Here is a 12592-nt window from a genome sequence, read left to right as displayed (position 1 = left end):
GGATTTGCATCGCCTGTGTCAATGATGTGTTTGCCTATTTTGGTACAGCCCAATTCGGTTATGTCTTTAGCAAAAGCTTGCCTATATTGCCCTAACAGAGTCAATAATTGATATTTTTGTGTTTCGCTTAAATCGGATTTTGAAAGATCAATACCTATCTCGGTAGCAATTTTGATATAATTATTATTTGAATTTGAAGCTTCGCCAGTTCTGATACTATCTATAAACTCAAAATTTTCTTTTAATTCTCCAAAAATTTTATCATCTTGAATTTTAATAAAATTTCCAATTATAGTATTTTGTTTCAGTGTAATTACAGCATTTGTAGGATTTAAGATTTCAAAAACAGAAGTGTTGTTATGTGTTTGTATTAAGCACCGAGCTCCCATAATATTATGTTTGCCAGCAAGTGAAAAATTTGGTTCAATCACTCCTGATGTGTTTTCGCTAAAATTTTCTATTTTTACAGGAAAAATAACTCTTTGTCTTGGTTGAAAGGTAACATCAGATAGCACACGAACAAAATTGTGTGTGTGATCCCGATCTTGGCCCTGACTTAAAGAAACTTCTGTCATTCCATTTTGTAATGTTAAAACTTGTTTGGGGAAACTTATCTCAGCTTTTTGATCATGCATGAAGTCTCGGCCTAAAATAAGTGGCATATTGACATCATCCAAAATATAAAAATCGTGAAATAAAGTTAGCTTTCCTATTTCAACGGGCAGTGTGACTTTGCCTAGCACTCTGATAAAATTGTCATTTACACCACGAACACCTAACAAATCTGATTTATCTACAGGGTAAGGTTTGTCTACTTGTAATGATTTATAAGTATTTGTATTTATGACCGATACTGCTGCACCGGTATCTACAAGAGTATGAATAACTGAGGAACCTATTCTAACATTTATTTTACAATCGGCTCTTGAACAGCCTGTATTTGCAAAAAGATTAACAATATTCTGATTAGGGGAGTTATTTCTAGAATTCATAAACCTGTCTTTGATTGACTTATGGGATAGGTCGGACTTAGCACGACTTGGATAAAAATTGAATTTGTTTCTCTGAAGCCTATTATTTGGGGGGCGTATCTGGTGTCTATTCACATGATTAAGTACATTGACATGGGGAAAGTAAAAATGTGCATTCTCAAATTGTTCGTAATTATGACAGTATGTATCACACTTACCATTACTTCTGGGTTGGTTCTGCGGTGTAGGATTGTCCTTAATAGCACTGGTGACTTGGTCTGGTTTTGACTTCAACTGAATTGTCATGTCTGCTAGCAATGCAGCATCGATAGCCTCACTTATGGTAAACTTTTGTTTGAGACCAGTTGCGGTAACAAACGGAACAACAAATTCTGGTCTAAGTCCTTGATATATAAAACGCTCCATAAATACGGTTTGACCTGCTAGAAAACATAGTCTCTCAACCCTAGATATGAATTGTGAAACAGTTTCATCGTCTTTTTGTTTCAGATTAGCCGCTTCCTTCCAAAATCCTACTTTTTGCATACAATTTCTACCAAAACGGTCCTTGAACTTACGGAATAGTTTATCTTTGCTGTTTCTGTCTTCGTCGTCAAGCAGCATATACCATGCTAAAGCATAATTGTCTATGAAACACGTGAATGCTCTTGTGGCTTGTACGTCATCCCACTTTGAAAACTCACACATTAGTTCGTATCTCTTTATCCAAACGTCTGCATTTTCTGTTTCGAACGCGTTAAAAAGTTCCAATTTCGGTAATTCCATTTTAAAATTTTCGTATTTTGGGACTAGTTCATAAATAAAACACTCGCTTGGCTGCAAAGGTTACGGTAATCGAGGAGTCCTTCCCAATTATAACCCCGTGAACTGCGGCATGAGTCCGTGAAGTTCGGCACGGGTTACATTAAAGTCTGTAGGTCTATAATCGACACTATGGCTGCTTTAAACGCAAGACCGTATAAAATATATATACAAATTTATTCACACAAGTTTACAGTTCGAAAGCTAGGGGAAGACTGTCCAAGCAACAGTTTACAAAACATAAATTAAGTCAAAGATAAGGGTATTAAAACATTATAAAAGGTTCTCATAAAATATAAATATAATTGTCCAATCTTATGTAATAATAAGCTGATCATTGTCCTCCGGCTTAACTTTATAAAATAGCGATAATTGCTTTTGTAGTTCAAGTGTTAGATACATGTATTATCTCTCACACTCTTGACAGCCGTCGGATTAAGTTGTAAAATAGTAACTCTATAATCTCTTTGGACATTGAAATAAGAAACATTATATTTAAGAAAACAGGAACATTTAAAATAAGAATATTCAACTTAAAACTAAAATGGGAAATACTAGTATTCAATTTGAAACGAGAGTTCATATAAATATTCAATTCAAAACGAGAGTTCATATAAATATTCAAATCAAAACGAGAGTTCATATAAAGCACTTTTCGAATTATGGTAAAAGTTCCCAATGTCACTTTTCTTCCGGTTATATTTGTATAAATAAAATTAACGGTACTAATTTTCTTGCACCAGATGCGCATTTCGACAATACATGTCTCTTCAGTGATGCTCGTGGCAAAAATATTTGAAATCCAAAGCTTATATAAAAGATGAAGAGCTATTATAATCCAAAAGGTCCAAAAAGTATAGCCAAATCCGTGAAAGAAATCAGAGCTTTGCACGAGGGAGATACATTCCTTAATTTATAATAATTTCTATCATTTTGTAACAGCAAATTTTAATAACACAAAAAATCCGTATTTTCATGCCAGTACCGAAGTATTGGCTACTGGGCTGGTGAAACCCTCGGGTACTAATAGTCCACCAGCAGAGGAATAATATTTTAGTCCCGACCTCAATTACAACTAAACAGGTGTAAAGTATGAACCCAATATTGATGATGTATAATTTAAACACTAATTTGTCATTGCTTTTATAAGATCAAGAACATACACACATCGTATTTAAGAACTGTGTGTGATAAGTGTATCTTTTTCATATACATATATTTTATAAATGAAAGGATCAAATCGAACACACCTTGTCTACGAAAATTAACGGGAACATTATGTACTAATACAAGTGTGTTTATTGCCCGAGGCGGGTCAAGAGGGAGAATAAGGAACCCATATCTAGAATTTGATTAAAAATGTATCAATGAATTTTGGCAGAATATGGTCCCGGTCCCGTTATCAAACTGTTTATAAACCCGTTAAATTAAGAGATACTATCCCCATCTCCATTTCACTTCTAAAAAACAATCTTGATCCACCACTGATTGCTACACAAGTTATGTTTGTTGATTAACTACCACAGGGGCGGATCAAACCATTTAAAAAAGGTGTGTGGGGGTAGGGGGTCCCAATCCAGGACAAAAAGGGGGGTCCAACTATTTGTCCCCATTCCAATGCATTGATCGGCAAAACAAGGGGGGCTCCGACCCCCGGAACACCCCTGGATCTACAAATTTACCACAGTTTATATCTAAATTTGTTCCTCTATGTATTTCCCCTAAATCCAAGCTTTTTAAAGTTCTTACGACACAACGGTATTGATTTGGGTATGTGTGGCTGCATTTTTGTATGCTTTGTCTTTAAAAAAAAACTATTGTATAACATCATTTGTGTATTCTACACATTTTTTCGGAATTAAGTATACTTTTATCAAATTCTTCATATTTTGCAGCTATTTGGTATAAAAGGGAAAAATATTTAATAATTAATTGAGGTCTGGAACAGGAATATCAGTAACTGCTACATGTAGTACTTAGTCCTTTGTGAATTTATGTATCATTGTCATTTTGTTTAGTTTCTTTTGTTGCCTGTTCTGACATGGACTGAGTTTTATTGTGCTAATGTTTGTGTGTTTCTTTATACTACACAGGCTATACGTATAGGGGCGTTGATGACAATTTCGCCGTGTCCAAGTAATGGGATCGTCCGTTTTATTGCTGTAACTGCATGGCACATGTTGCTTGGATAGTTTAATTTTCCTGTTTTCTACATCCTTTTCAATCACAAAATAAATCTTCAAGAAATATTTATTTTCATCTATTTTATGTAATTTCAATCGTAACAGTGTAAAAAAATTAAACTACGTTAGTGGATACATCCGCTTAGAACGCATTTGATTTTTTTTTTTGAGGTTTTTTTTGAGGTTTTATTAATTTCTTATTTGTTTAATCCTATATTTTCCATAGACGCGCACCTCTAGATAGAAAATCATACATCCGCCCCTTGTATGCTGTTTCGATGATCAGGGTTTTTAGAAAAATGCAACCAATCCCCTTTAGAATGATATGACTAATACAACATGATAAATTTGTGGAATCGTTTTTAGTTCCTCGGTAATGAGAGACGCTAAAGACAGAAGATGTTTTTTATTGTGTTTTAGAAAATGAAAATAAACATGAAATTACATGTTGTCGATAAAAAGGTTAAGGTTGCACAATTGCTTCGGACTGATAGTATCAATCAAATCCAGCACACCTTTTCTTCACTGGGCACTGTATTTAGCATTAATTATGGTATATACTATTTACATTTAAATTGTCAAGTATATTACATATAAAAATCGTACATAAAGTACAATAAACACATAAAATACATACTTATAGCTTTATTAGACATGTTTTCAAGTTGTCTACATTTGTAAGGTGCACTCGTGCTAACGGTTTGTGATACGTACGCGGATACGTGTAAAATGGGCGCACGAGGATGGTTTGTTACTTTAGTCAAACATTGTCATTACTCAAGGATCTTTTCTTCGGGAAAATATAATTGGAGTATATATCTCAGTTGAAATAATATTTTTGATATAAAGTTGGATATTATAGCTTCTTTGATATAAATTGATCAACTCAAATAATTAGACACGATAAACATTCAGAGCCTCATATATCTGATTGAAAAATGAGGGGTGTACTCGATTCATAAAACGTATCCAAAACGTTTAATTAAAATGACCCATTTTTTTACAGCATTCACCTTTGTGAGTTAAAATATATTTTGATCAGAGAGATTAAGAAAATAAAAGCTATTTTTGTGTTTTATAGACTTCTTTATAATGCATATTTATATTTTCCTGATTGTATTAGGATCAACGTAGAATTATATTTGTTATATTATGGTTCCTTCTTCATTTTTTTTCTAGAATTGACGAAGTATGGACTTCGTTTTGCATGTCCTTGAAATGCTCCGAAACTTTTCATCGCCTTTTGATGTAGATTTGAATGAACTGTTTTGATAACTATTTACACCACTGGGTCGATGCCACTGCTGGTGGACGTTTCGTCCCCGAGGGTATCACCAGCCCAGTAGTCAGCACTTCGGTGTTGACATGAATATCAATTATATGGTCATTTTTATAAATTTTCTGTTTACAAAACTTTGAATTTTTCGAAATACTAAGGATTTTCTTACCCCAGGAGTAGATTACCTTAGCCGTATTTGGCACAACTTTTTGGAATTTTGGATCCTCAATGCTCTTCAACTTTGTATTTATTTGGCTTTTTAACTATTTTGATCTGAGCGTCACTGATGAGTCTTATGTAGACGAAACGCGCGTCTGGCGTATAAAATTATAATCCTGGTACTTTTGATAACTATTCGACGACGTTCTATGACAATATCTAGAAACTTATTAATTACTTGAAGCCCATTTATGCCATACTTTATCTTGGCCAAGCAGCGGGTAATGGTTTGGGTATGCGGGACAGAAGGAGATATATTCCCGATGTCGTAGGTTGTATAAATGGCACCTTGCACGAAAGATATCATCTAAGCAACGAAATACAACAAATATATTACACTGGTCATCGTCTTTTTCATTGCAAACATACACAAGTTGCTATTGACGATGACTGAATTGCGTATACAACATGTAGTGTCTGGATTTTTAGGAAATATCAACGATGATCAATCGTTTGCCCTGATGTCGTAGAATTCCGTAAATGGAAAGCTCCCTATTCCGTTGCACTGGGTTGCTTTTATTTTACATGGCAACTGCATACTGTATATCCATCGCGACATCCCCTGATAACACCATTTACTTTAGCTCACACCAATCGACGTACGTTTGCCCTTATGTGAAGTTTAAGACATTTTACCGTGTTGTGAGAAGATATCGTGTCTATGTAGAGCATGCTATTTGGTTACTCAAACTTTTTAGAGTTGTTGGAACTCTATACAGACATCATAGTGATACTTAACTTAGGGTTGTTTGTATGTGGGCAGCTCTTGTTGCGCGAAGAACCTATTTGTTTTTTTAATTTTATATTGGGTTTATTTGTATTATCTATGTGAGTTTTTATATACGATTAACTATTCTTATTGTATGTTTTGCATTAAAAATATCTTTATCGGGACCAACCTGGCTTAATTTACCCTTTCGTCATATACGTGTTATGCGATACGCCGAGACGGATACGCCAGCAAATACTTGATTAATGCAAATGCTCTATTTATCGGCATGCGCCGTTATTTGGGATACGTCACGGATGACCGATGGTTATATTCAATACGATATACCAATCATCATTTGAATTTGGTCAATTGATCTTTAATAATTAGGACTAATTGGTGATGGCAGAGAATATGTCGCTGGTGATGGTTAAAACATATAGAAGTAAACTTTGCAAAAAAAGGTTTCCTTGGAAAAAATTGTGAAAATATATGAATATGCTAAATATTTTTTTCTTTCCGAAATAATAATTAAAGACGTTTAGAAATAACAAATTTTCACAGTTGGGAAATTTTCAATTCAAGTTATTTCATTTTGAAAACGTTGAAAATATAGATCTTATTCGATGTACAATGTGGGCCGCTTGGAGATAAACTTTTGAAACCCTGCTTAATTAGGGTTTGTCAACTTTCGTCTTTTTATATTGCCAAACATTCTATAATCAATGATTTGTACAAGGCCTTGTTATAATATAACGAAAATCATCGCCAATATTACCATAATTACATAAAGAACAGATACAATATTCTCCTAAAGAGTTTGCCATCTAACAATTCAAAAAGAAATGTTAAGTCGAAACTGAGGTACCAAATCTATAAAAAGAATCCCTATTTTTGTCGAAATTAAACTGTATATATTCTTTTTTCAAAACTCCTGAAATAATTTAGCATTATCAATAGAGAGCTTACATATGCAAATCTTTTTAGAAGTATGTGAACGTAAATAAAATTTGTTTATTATCCCCCACCCCCTTTTCCTTTTCTAAAATTTAATTGTAAACGATTTTCCTTCTTCTTAATTTGTGTTTGCTCATTAACTGGGGTTCATGCTGTCAAGAAACAAAAATGTCTTCTTGTGTAGAAGTTATTGATAAAAAAAAAATTTGAAGCCGCCAGAAGAATAACGGTACGCCTAACCACCCCTTGAGGGACCTCCTGATTGCACTAATTACATATATACGAAGTGCACTCAGGACCCTTCATAGTCATCGCATACAGGATGGATGCATATATTCGTTATACGCTTCTTATTTTAGAGTTAAATTTGGTAGAATTTGAAATCGAACTTAGATAGATATGTTAATTCTTATAAAATAATGAGGGCACGTGTCACGATGTTTAAAGATTTTCGTATTTTATTAAAATTTCGATCCATAAATTGTAAGTTTTATTCTTAATTTTATTATCCTGTCCTGGACCAGTAATTAATTCTTTGTACGATTTTGAAAAGGGAAATAAATGTTCATACTTTTAAAGAATTTATATTAATTAAAGATTTGTATATGCAGAGACATATATACACATATGTGGAATCCGTTCTTAACAGTAAAAGTCGTACTTTTCAAACAATCAAACTCATATACATGTATGATGTAGTTAGATGTTATTTCTCATTGTTATCGAACTTGTCCAGGAATTTTATTTTTGAGTTCTACGAATGTTTTAAGAAATCCGCATTTATTAAGGTTTTTTTCTCTAATTAAAGTCGTTTTGTCCAGTTTCACAAGCCTGAAACGAATTTCAATGTGAAAATAAATTCTGAAAATGAACTTGTCTCCGTTTTCGTCTCCGTTTTTGGGAAATTATGATATTTTGGGTATAATTATTTCTAAACAATATGTAAGTTAGATTGTAGTAAGATTCTAAACTTGATTTAAAAAAATAATTTTTGTTACAGCGAGAAAGACTTTTTCGAAGACAGTCTATTGACACGAAATCCGTTCAAACCACAACTTAGTCTTCGTGCACAGATTTCCGTTAGGGTTAAACTGAATATTGTACATAAATGTCTTCTCTTGTATAAATTAATAATTTGTTAAGAATAAAGATATACAAATTCAATTAATTTTGATATTCAGTCAACATTGTGTTTGTTTGAAAACTTGATTTAGAGAGAGAGAGAGAAAAGAATTACACTGAAAAACAAAAATCGAACTTGTTACAGAAAAAACGCAACTATGAAATAATTTTCTTTATTCGTGAACTGCAAAACACAACAAATTAATTTACCCGTCATCATGAAAAATAAACTGAAAAAGTACATCGAATGAGATATTTTATTTTTCTATGTATGAAAATTCATGTTAAAGGTAAAACTGAACTAACAATACAATTCCTAAAAAACCAATAAAGATTGGATAATTCATGGCTCAGTACTTGCGCAATCAGTGACACGTGCCCTCATTATTTTATAAGAATTAACATATCTATCTAAGTTCGATTCAGGCGGGGATCCAGAGGGAGGGGGGTCCGGGGGTTGGTACCCCCCCTTTTTTGGGCCGATCAATGCATTTGAATGGGGACATGTAGTTGACCCCCCCCTTTTTGTCCTGGGTTAGGACCCCCCTTTTTAAAAAGGCTGGATCCGCCCCTGCGATTTCAAATTCTACCAAAATTTAACTCTAAAATAAGAAGCGTATAACGAATATAAACATCCATCATGTGTGCAGATACGATGACGGTAATGGGTCCTGAGCGCACTTTGTATGTCCTGAGTGCACTCAGGAGGTCCTGAGAGGTTGTTTAGACGTACCCGAAGAATAAATCATTTCCTGAACCTAAAATACATTTATCTGTAATTATAGAAAATTCGCCTAAAACATTCTCAGTATATGGATATGGATAGTAAACTGCACATTGCCAGAAAACAAAGAAATAGTGATGGCAACTTTAAATACCTTAATATAGTAATGCAAATAGACAGGAAATAATAAAAAATAAATTAAAAACATTGATTTACAAAATGTTAATCTGCTAACCGAGTCCCTGTGTTATCCACCACTGGTCTAAATAGTTAGTCCGCAAACAACGAGGGTCATAAAAACCCAGCACTTTGAACACAGCCACCGGCATGGTGTGAATCTGAAAGCTTAATTCCCACTATCCATTTCTACCATAGAAAACTTTTGGTGACATCCCATTAGTCCGACAACCATTATTCTGACAGCCCATTACTCCGACAGCCCACCGTATTCCGACAGCCCATTACTCTGACAGCCCATTATTCCGACAATGCATTTTTCTTATGTGTATGGGTAAATTTTCTCTAAAAAAGACCAACTCCGTTCTCTGTAATATTTGTGGTTGTCCGTTTTGATCCCAATTATTCTTTCCATGCGGGATATAAGTCTCAGTACATTGGAGTTGATACACATGCTTATTGCAACTGCTCAGTCCTTATCCTGGTCCCTCTTTCGTTTTACGTGTCTGGGTATTTTATTTTTCTTTACATTTCATCGTTTGTATGTCCACTCTCAGTCTGTGCTGTTCTAGTTAGCTGTTTTTTTGTGTGTGTCTTGATCTACCTTCTTTCACTAGATCGTCGGTTACCCCCTTTCGCGTATCAGGAGAGTAAGGTTTCATCACTATTTACTACATTAAGAAATATATCGGAGTTTGATAACACTACCCGCCCTCTTTGGTCGCAACACTTTCTACCCCTTGTATCACTCATCTGAGTTTTATTTAAATTAATTTTGTCGCAGAAATAAGGGACTAATGTAGCGTCAGTCAAATTGAGAAAAACAAAGAGACAAATACATACCCAGATCCTTAAAACTAAGATGACAACTAGGACGAAATATGTGCTTAGAAAAGATAAGCAATTCCAATTATGAATACGGTATCATGTTCGGGAATGTGAATCAACGAAATACGGAGACAGTACACATCACTTCCAATAGCGATCGATCAGATATAGTCTGAGAGATGACACTTAATTTATTTGTAGTGATACCAATTTTATATCCCGAGCTTATTTCAAATCAAAATATGCCTCTTTTATTATGGTCGAAGGAAGTGCAGGACTGATGATTTACAACAAAACCAAAAAACAAATATGACGGACATGAACATTTCGGCAACTTCTTTTTCTTTTAAAAATATTCATGGGAAATGTGATATCGGGTCGGTGACTGTTTATGACATAGAAATATACAGTCAACGTAGTTTGACTGTTCAAATAGAACGAGTGCAGTATAAAAGCCAATAATAACTAGTTAGAAATCTAAGAGAATGTCTGACATTCTTGTCCTGCTTGTGTCTTTCTCAAATTGTCTAATTGTAAAAACTTACTACATTATGTGTTTTGTGGCAAACGTGACACTTATTTTTCAGTAAAAGATTGTTTTCAAGGGGGAAAATGTTTGGATATCATTGATTTTAAGAAAGGAAGTTCATATGTTAATTAAGAATCGGTGCTAACCCATTACATTAAGAATTAAAATACCAGATATTCAAAAAATCGTATTGTACAGCTGGTAAAGTTGAGGATGAGCGTCATTTTTCAATCGAATGCTCACATTATCAAAATTTGAGGGAGGAACTCTTTTCATATATTCAGTCTAGCACATGTCAGAACTTTGAAAATTTAGATAAATATGACAAATCTTCGATGTAAACACAAGACAACTTTACTATTATAGGGGAAACAAATGAAGATTATATTGTTAGTTCTTTTTAAATATGTAGTACATGGTTTGATACTGACTGTTATTTGATATCAATGTGCTAGTTGGTTTTTTTCTTTTTTCTTTTGGCTCCGATTGTGACTGAGGCTTACGGTGTTATAAAGATAATTGTTTCATATTATTACTATGATATTAGTATTGTAAAGTTTTAATGTTGACCCAATCATTATACCGCCGCTTCGATAAAGTGGGAATATAAACTGTTTTACCTCTGTCTGTCCGTCCATTCAACCGTCCACTCGTCAGTCAGCCAGTCCGTCAGTTCGTCCTTCCGTCCCATGGATATTTTCGTTGCATCTTTTTCATGAACGACATTACAAGGATTTCTGAAAGGTTTATTGAAGTCGACTGTATCGTGTGATACGTTTTCAGATTCATTACTCAACAAATTCCTGTTTACAGAACACTTTTCACATGACAGCCAATTTGAAAATTTTCGTCACATTTTTCGCAGGAACTACAATACAATGATTTTTCAAGGTTTATATAAGTCAGCAATACGGTGCGAGATTTTTTCAGATTCACAACTCAACAACGAAGTATTTGTACGGGAGCATCATCAGTAGCACACACCATCACTGGTTGTTCTTGATTTATATACTGTTTATATACCCTTTAATTTGGAAAGTGAAATAATATTTTCTGTTCTATTCTATATACAGATTTCGAATTGAGTGTATAGAAAGTATTCGAACTACCTCATATCTAAACGTAATAATACAGACAGACAAGTTTTATTTTACCCTGATACCCTAATACTTGGCTTGATAAATGTCGGACTTATGGGTTGTCGGAGTATTGGGCTGTCGGAGCAATGGGTTGTCGGACTATTGGGTTGTCGGACTAATGGGTTGTCGGACCAATGGGCTGTCGGACTAATGGGTTGTCGGAATAAATGAAATATGTTGATATTAATGGTATATAAGAATTATTCAATATTGGGGAATTAAAACCATTCCTATTGTAAGTGATAAAACTAAATTTATATCAGGGTGATTGAAATGAGGGGAAAAAAGGGGGGATCAGGAGTTCAGGGCCCCCTGTTTGGGAAAAAATTTGGTTGATTATATATGGAATCACTGAGGCATGGCAGGAGCAGGCCCCTCTTAGGCAGTTGGTGGGGCCCCACTTATGAAAAATTCTGGATCCACCACTGTGGTCTTCAGTTGTATTATCTTTAAAAAAAAAATTACACCTGTATAGTGTATATTCTAAAGTGTAAATCAAGGAAAAATAATGTAAACTATCTGTGCATTGGGACCTATTAAAAGGTATTTTGGGGGGAAGAAAGAAGGGAGGGTGAGTCCATGGGAGGTAATCCCCACCCCCTTCAATTTGAGAATATGCTATTATCTTGTAAACGGTACAGATCCCCACCCCTAAACCATATATATTCTTGAATGGGACGATAAAACAAATGAAATTAAATTAAAAGGAGGTCTTTGGGGGTTACCCCACCCTGTTCATTTTGAGAATTTGCTATTATCTTGTGAACGATCCAGATCCCCACCCCTAAACCATATATATTCTTGTTGGGGACAATAAAATTAATGAAATGAAATAAAAGAGAGGTCCCACCCCCTCTAGTTTGAAAACTTGTAATGGCTGGATCGGCCCCGGCATACCATCTAGCTAGCTATAAAGGCTTTAAAAATATGAAA

The sequence above is a fragment of the Mytilus trossulus genome, unplaced genomic scaffold (genome assembly GCF_036588685.1).
Source record: "Mytilus trossulus isolate FHL-02 unplaced genomic scaffold, PNRI_Mtr1.1.1.hap1 h1tg000373l__unscaffolded, whole genome shotgun sequence".
NCBI classification, from domain to species: Eukaryota; Metazoa; Mollusca; class Bivalvia; order Mytilida; family Mytilidae; genus Mytilus; species Mytilus trossulus.
This window is presented reverse-complemented; position numbering follows the sequence as displayed.